Source organism: Microtus pennsylvanicus, chromosome 4, assembly GCF_037038515.1.
Source record: "Microtus pennsylvanicus isolate mMicPen1 chromosome 4, mMicPen1.hap1, whole genome shotgun sequence".
NCBI classification, from domain to species: domain Eukaryota; kingdom Metazoa; phylum Chordata; class Mammalia; order Rodentia; family Cricetidae; genus Microtus; species Microtus pennsylvanicus.
In genome coordinates this window covers 71,565,818-71,573,099 of record NC_134582.1, presented here as the reverse complement: position 1 = coordinate 71,573,099, position 7,282 = coordinate 71,565,818, and the positions used below count along the sequence as shown (strand labels likewise).

General features: G+C 47.0%; 1 long non-coding RNA gene across 5 annotated transcripts; it reads left to right on the top strand.

Moving 5' to 3' along the window:
* The first annotated feature begins 1,751 nt into the window (after window positions 1-1,751).
* LOC142848721 (uncharacterized) lies at window positions 1,752-6,847 on the top strand. 5 transcript variants are annotated; one of them, XR_012910461.1, is made up of 6 exons: window positions 1,752-2,024; window positions 3,528-3,629; window positions 4,712-4,827; window positions 5,383-5,702; window positions 6,098-6,273; window positions 6,437-6,456. It is a non-coding gene; the product is annotated as an uncharacterized LOC142848721 (long non-coding RNA). The 5 variants fall into 5 exon arrangements; XR_012910459.1 differs by lacking the exons at window positions 6,098-6,273; window positions 6,437-6,456 and adding an exon at window positions 6,650-6,847; XR_012910458.1 differs by having other exon boundaries at window positions 6,098-6,450.
* The last annotated feature ends 435 nt before the right edge of the window (window positions 6,848-7,282 follow it).

The window sequence follows — 7,282 nt, the reverse complement described above, 5'->3', positions numbered from 1 at the left end:
AAGTGATGGACATGCCTCAGGAAGATTATCATTAACACCCCGCCCCTTCTGTTGTTTGGTTTGTCTGTTTGAGGTGGGGTTTCATTGTGGACCCCAGACAGACCTCATGTTTTCTAAGTGGACCTTCTCCTGCCTTAGCCTTCATGGGGCCAACAGGTGGCAAGCTGGGGTCACTGCTGTCGTTCCTGTTTCTCTTACACCCGGGGCAGAGACACTAGCAATTTGATTTTTGCTAAGTTTAGACAGCATCTTGCTGTGTAATCCTGGCTGGCCTTGAACTTGATAAAGCCAAGCTTGCTGCAATCTTGCTGTGGTCCTATGTTTGTTTCTCGAGCGCTAGGATTTTATGTGTGTACCACCAAGTTTGGTCACAACATTTATTTAAAGATTAGCTTTGGCTAGGCAGTGGTGGCGCATGCCTTTAATCCCAGCACTCGAGAGGCAGAGTTAGGCAGATTTCTATGAATTTGAGGCCAGTCTGGTCTACAGAGCAAGTTCCAGAACACACTCAAAAGCTACAGAGAAACCCTGTCTCAAAAAAACAAAACAAAACAAAAAAAAAAACACAAAAGTTAGCTTTGATGAGGTTGGAAAAACAGTTCAGCAATTAAGAATGCTTGTTGCAAGCCGGGCGGTGGTGGCGCACGCCTTTAATCCCAGCACTTGGGAGGCAGAGGCAGGCGGATCTTCTGGGAGTTCGAGACCAGCCTGGTCTACAAGAGCTAGTTCCAGGACAGGCTCCAAAGCCACAGAGAAACCCTGTCTCGAAAAAAAAAAAAAAGAATGCTTGTTGCAGCTGGGTGGTTGTTGCAGTTGGGCAACAACTTCCTTCTATAGGTTCATCTACAGCCTTTACCATCATAGTACCTATTGATCTAGGTATGACATCACCAAGTCTGCTCCCTCTCTGGGCAAGGGAACTTATTGCCTCTAATAGGGGAAAGACTTCTCTTTTGGGTGGAACCCCTACCCTGAGGCTCCTTCCTTCTGCCACACACAGTCCGTTTTACCAGGAGAAGAAAGATGATTCAGGCCTGGGAATCAAACTGATAGGCATGTTTTCCACAGTGTAATTATTTTTGAATGGAAAAGTTCTTTGACATGGAACACAGGCCCTGGGGATATTCCAGAAAGCCCAGTTTTTCAGTGAGTTTGTCCACACCTACTTCACAATCAGTCTAGTGTTGTGAGGGCTGGCTGCTTTGCTTCCTGACGAGTATGAGTTTAGAAATTTCACGGAGAGTGAAGTGTCTCTGATATTGAATCCATCGCCCTTTGGAACCTCATCCAACACTCATTCTTTAGTGATGAAACAGCTATAAAAAAAGATCCTGAGCCTGGGCCTTTAAGGGACCCACTCGCAATCGTGGCAGGTTTGCAGGTCAAGGCTACAACTATGCTGTCCTCTACCTGACCACACTGTGTGCTCCAGTCCCGCGATTTCCCGCGATTTCTGTTTTCAATCCTCAGGGAGCTTCTTCCCTCAGGATCAGTCTTCTGGACGGCCCCAACCATAGGCGTGGTTCTTCTTGCAACCCTCAAAGGCTTGGAGCCCACAGTGAGGCTCTGCTCTCACCTAGGCAGCAAAAAGACAGAGAAGTCCAGCGAAGCCTTGTGCAGCCTGCACTTGCGCGCAGAGCTAGGCGAGGGCTAAGTGAGCTTGCGATGGATTCCCAGAAGGCTGCGCAGTAACCCTAGCTAAGACTACATCTCCCAGAATGCTCCGCGTCTGCTCAGTTGGCTCATCCGGGTGTGTTTGGAAGGTTTAGGGAATAGTAACATACTATGGAAAGTCTATTTTGATGCCTGGAGCCCAAGTTCTACCGCGCTCCAGAGACTATGAGTTAGATTTTATAACTCAGGAGCAAATGCAACGTGTGTCCTGTACAACATCTTGTTTGCAGGGGGCCCAAGCTGCAAAATGCATCAAGGGTCAGTAAGGGAAGCTTGTCTATGGACTGGATATTACACTTCTGTTAAGAAAGTTACTGTGACTTGTGTTCTTGTAACTGCACTGGGATTAGGTAGGTAATTGGGGGTCACTTCTTAGCGATACATTTCAAATTTATTTCAAGCATGCCATGTGTACTTTTGGGCTAGAGATATTGTATATGTTTGCTTATTGAATCTAGGTCTTTCTCTCTCTCTCTCTCTCTCTCTCTCTCTCTCTCTCTCTCTCTCTCTCTCTCTCCCTCCCTCCCTCTCCCTCTCCCTCTCCCTCTCCGTCTCCCTCTCCCTTTCTTCTTTTCTTTCTTCCTTTCTTTCTTTTGAGACAGGGTTTCTCTGTAGCTTTGGAAGCTGTCCTGGAACTTGTTCTGTAGACCACGCTGTAGAACTCACAGAGATCTCCCCGTCTCTGCCTCCCGAGTGCTGGGATTAAAGGCATGCGCCACCAACGCCCAGTTTAGGCATGTTTTTTTGTTTCCCACATTTTACGTGAGGAAAAGTGCGTGCATGCGTGCGTGCGTGCATGTGTGTGCGTGTGCTGGTGGGGGGCTGAAATAGTGTTCTCTCCTTCCACTATGTCGGTCCTGGGATTCAACTCAGGATGTCAAAGTTGGCAGCAAATACCTTTACCCGGGGCTACAGAAATGGCTCAGTAGTTAAGAGCACTGGTTGCTCTTCCAGAGGTCCCAGGTTCAATGCCCAGCACCTACATGGCAGCTCACAACTGTCTGTAACTCCAGTTTCAGGGGATCTGACAACCTCACACCAATGCACATAAAACAAAATTAAATAAATTTACCGTCTGAGCCATCTTGCCCTATCTTGCTAGCCTTGGACAAAATATTTTAATATGAAGCTTATCCAGGGAAAAGTCTGGACTGTCCATTTAGCTGCATAGCTCTTCCCTACAGACAGAAATATTTTCTCTTGCCAGGAGAAAGGCATCCAGACTCAAGAGATCTACAAAACTCCGCAGCAAAACTGTTTGAGGAAGGAAGGTTAATCCATATCTGTTTGCATGTTACCCCAGGAAACGTCAGCTTTTGGAAGCTGCCACCCATGTTGCTGTGTGGGGTTCTTCAGTGGCGCAGATACTGGCCAGTCACTTTTGCTCCTGCAAGTAACCCCAATAGATCTACTGACTCGTCAAACTAGACTTGAATTCTTTTTTGGCCTGTGGTTGATGCCCTGTCTAGGGGAAGAGATATTTGTTCATGTCTCCCCAGGAAGTTATGTAACACAGTTCCTAAGTGTCCTTAAATTTAGAGTGACCAAGAGAAGACATATACGAACAGCTATTGTGAACAAAAGTGTACATTGAAACAAAATTAGAAAACCGAGTTCACTTTTTTTTTTTTCGAGACAGGGTTTCTCTGTAGCCTTTGGTGCCTGTCCCGGAACTAGCTCTTGTAGACCAGGCTGGCCTCGAACTCCCAGAGATCCGCCCGCCTCTGCCTCCCGAGTGCTGGGATTAAAGGCGTGCGCCACCACCGCCCGGCTCCGAGTTCACTTTTATTGTGCAAGAATAACACCTGTGATTCTGTCTGAAAAAATAATAAAAGCTTTTTTTTTTTTCCAAGACAAGGTTTTCAGAGGTCCTGAGTCAATTCCCAACAACCATCTGGTGCCTCATAACCATCTGTAATGAGGTCTGGTCTGGTGCCATCTTGAGAAAGAGACTGGTGAGTCGTCCTCACCAACTTAGACCATGAAACCTAATATGGACAAATTCAACAGAACCACCATACATGGGCTGCCCATACATGCTTCGGCTTTGCCAGGGATTGCAATGCCAGCAGGAAGCTAGTCAAGCAATGTTGCACAAAGGAACACAGGGCATCTCAAGTGAGTCACAGACCCAGCAGCCTTGGAACTTATAGCCCTTTAGTGGGGAACGCAGCATGCTCCTTCTCCGTGCATCAGAGCTTCAGGGAAAGCCTTGGATCAGCCTGGCTCCTAATGGTTTTTCAAAAAAATTACATTTACTAAAGCCAGGCAGTGGTGGCGCATACCTTAAATCCCAGCACTTGGGGGGCAGAGGCAGGTGGATCTCTGAGTTTGAGGCCAGCATGGGCTACAGACAGTTCCAGGACATCCAGAGCTACAGAGAAACCTTGACTTGAAAAACGAAAAAAACAAACAAAAAACCTGAGTTTACATTTGTTTGTGTATTACAGGCTATGTGTGTATGTGTGTGTATACAGTGTAACCTGTGAAAGTCAGGTCTCTCCCACCTGGGAACTAAAGTCAGTTTGTCAGGATTGGCAACAAGTACCTCTGTCCACTGAGTTACCTTGCTGGCAGAGATGAAATGCCCTTTTTTTCCCCGATTTTCACACACATACGTATACAGTCACACATACACTGCAGTGCATCATGCCTGTCTATGCTCTATGCGCCACCATAGTTCGTGAACCGGGCAAGGGGCTGGAGATTGAAACACACAAAGACACAGAGACAGAGACACGGATCATCCTTGAAACAGGAATGCCCCCTTTACTGTGTACTAGAGCCCCTTATATAGGGATCCATAACTAACAGCCACGCCCCAGCCAAACCCACCAGACCCACTCTCCTGCCTTCAGGAACTTCTGAGGTTCTGGTGCTTAGAGCAGCTGCAGGCTGTCTCAAGCAGAGGAAAACAAGTTGTTTACAAGAAATTCAGGATCTGGGGGTTCACAGCTCCCAACAATACACCCATATACACACAGAGAGAGATGAAATGTTAAAACATTTCAAGGACTTTTAACTTTTTGTTTCACAGGATGAATGTCGTGTAAAACTTTTAGATAAGATCCCTTCAGTGACTCACCCAGGAAGACCGTGAACTACTGAGCTGTCCTGTTTTCCTGTTATTGTCAACTGAGAAACCCTTGCAAAGTCAGCAAACTTTTTACATCTAAGGTCTTTTTGTTTGGTTTGGTTTCCTGTGTTTTTATTTTATTTTATTTCTTTAAGTTTCCCAGAGTCAAAACAGGCAACTTTGGAAAGTGTGAACTGTAACATTGTTTTGGGATTCTCTGACACCAGGGTAAAATCATGAGTGTCAAATACTGTGATGTTGTGTGAGATCAGTGAAGACCCTATAGAGCGGAGAAGGGACTGGGGCTGTCCGGGCACAGCGGGAAAAACCTTTGCTTTGACTGTTTGCCCATATCTGCTTCTGCAGACCTCGCCACACCAGCTCTGCCATGACGTGGCTTTTCCCTGGTAGCCTAGGCTGGACCTCCTTGTCTCACCTGCTATTCTCAAAGCTGGCCTACATCTATTATCAAATAGACTGCGGTAGCTCTGAGAGCGGCATTGTCGTCATGCCTGGGTCTTATGCGGCTGTACGACCAAGAATGGCTTCCTATCTAGGAAGTGGTTCTCTCTGGGCTCTTGTTTTTCTGCTCTGAGAGGAGTCGGAGAGGAATCCTGAGTTTTCTCTTCCAGGTGAACAGCCTGTACACAGAGGCCCTCTGCTTCCTACTCCCCAGGAGCTGTTGTTTCGAAGACATGGATCTACAAAACTAATTCATTTTAGGGACAAGTATCTGACTGTTGGAATTCACTAGAACTTCCGTCCCACAGGAGGGAGATAAACACTGAAGAAAGGGCTGGTGGACATGAAAGAAGAACATCAGAAACCCCAGAACATACCCGACACAGGCAAGCTCCTCCATACTAGGGGCAGCCACTATGATGCTGGCATAGGGAGGTGTTACATCAGCTGACAAGAAAGAGCTTACATCTCCAAGAACCTGAACCTCAGTGTTTGTATTCTTCTTTAACATCTTCATACTCGTACAAGATGAATGAGGAAAGATCTAACTTTTCTGTTGAGTGATTGATTTGAGGCAGATGCTTAGGTAGCCCAGGGAGACCAGAAGCTGGCTGATCCTCTGTGGGGTTGTATGCCAGTGCCCAGGTTAGAAGATGGGGGTGGGGATCAAACCCAGGGCCTTTAGCATGATAGGTGAAGTCCCTACCTACTGAGCTACAGTCCCAGTGCCTCGGTTATTTTTAATGTCAATGGTTCCACTGACTTCTTTAGAATGATGTCAGGTTTGCATCCAGTTTTAAAAACAAGCCGGCATCTTCTAAACACAGTAGCCGACTGTCTCTTACTCGGGGCTCAGCAACCTGTACTTTGCTCTTGATCTTACAGATGCTGGTTTGTCTAGAAATTTATACACACCTTGTAAGAGGCATCAGCTGACAGATGAGAAACCAGAAATCTTACTCAGGTCCCTTGGCTTGCTGGTGACAGCCGGGACTAAAGCGGCTCTTTCTGACTCCAGAGCTCCGGGAGACCTAGCTCCTGCCTGCGATTTACATGTTAAGGTTACAAACCCGTCTAGTGCATCCTGGTCCCGGCTCAGAGTCCCTGCATCCCACACAACCCGGAAGCCTCTCCACTAGCCTTCCACCGCCTAGAGCCCACCAGTGTTTAAGAATGTTGGCGGTGCAGAGAGGAGGTCCAGGAATTTTCTCATCTCCTTTCCAGCGGCAGTTCCACACACTCAATGCATGCATCTGAAGAGATTGCCACGCCACTTCTGCCCAGTACAAAAGCCAGAGGAAAAGGCTAAGGAGAAGCTAGGAAGCAGGGCTGGCGGGGGTGGGGGTGGGGTTGCACAAAACAACAACAAAAACCTCCAACATTTCAAAACTACATTTCCCCTAAACTTCTGGCCCTTTTACCACTTTCTGCTTTTAGGATTGCTTCAGGATAAAGTTCCCGAAAGGCTGTGAAGGAGATGGAAGAAACTGAAAGACTGCACTGTTACCAAAAGCAAAGGAGTGTCTTGCTGGATCCCGAATGAAATTACAGCATTTTCTGACACAGGACTTGGGAAACAGCTGCGGAAACTGCTATTGTATTGGGAAGTATGTGAAAAGTGAAGTTACATAAAAACGGTTTTTGTTGTTTTGTTTTGCTTTTTTAAACATCTATCTGTTTATTTCCTTGAGAGCATGTTTGGCACAGGGGAGAGTAATTACTTTGGCTGAAGACAGGTGTGTGTGTCCCTCTCTCTTTTTCTGGTTTTTCGAGACAGTCCTAACTGGCTTGGAACTGCTTTGTACACCAAGCTGGCCTTGAACTCACTGAGATCTGCCTGCCTCTGCCTCCTGAATGGAATGCCGAGATTAAAAACGTGCGCCACCACCGTCCAGCTGGTCCTTCTCTCTTAGTGAAAGACAGTTCTCTCCCACTGAGTGTAGCTTCTGGAGGGAGACTCATGAGGACACCAGCCTAGCCAGTCTGGCAATCAATGGGGTGACATGTCACAGACAGATCACCTTCAAACCTTATCTCAACTCTGCAACCTGGGCTCTCCATCCCTCTCTT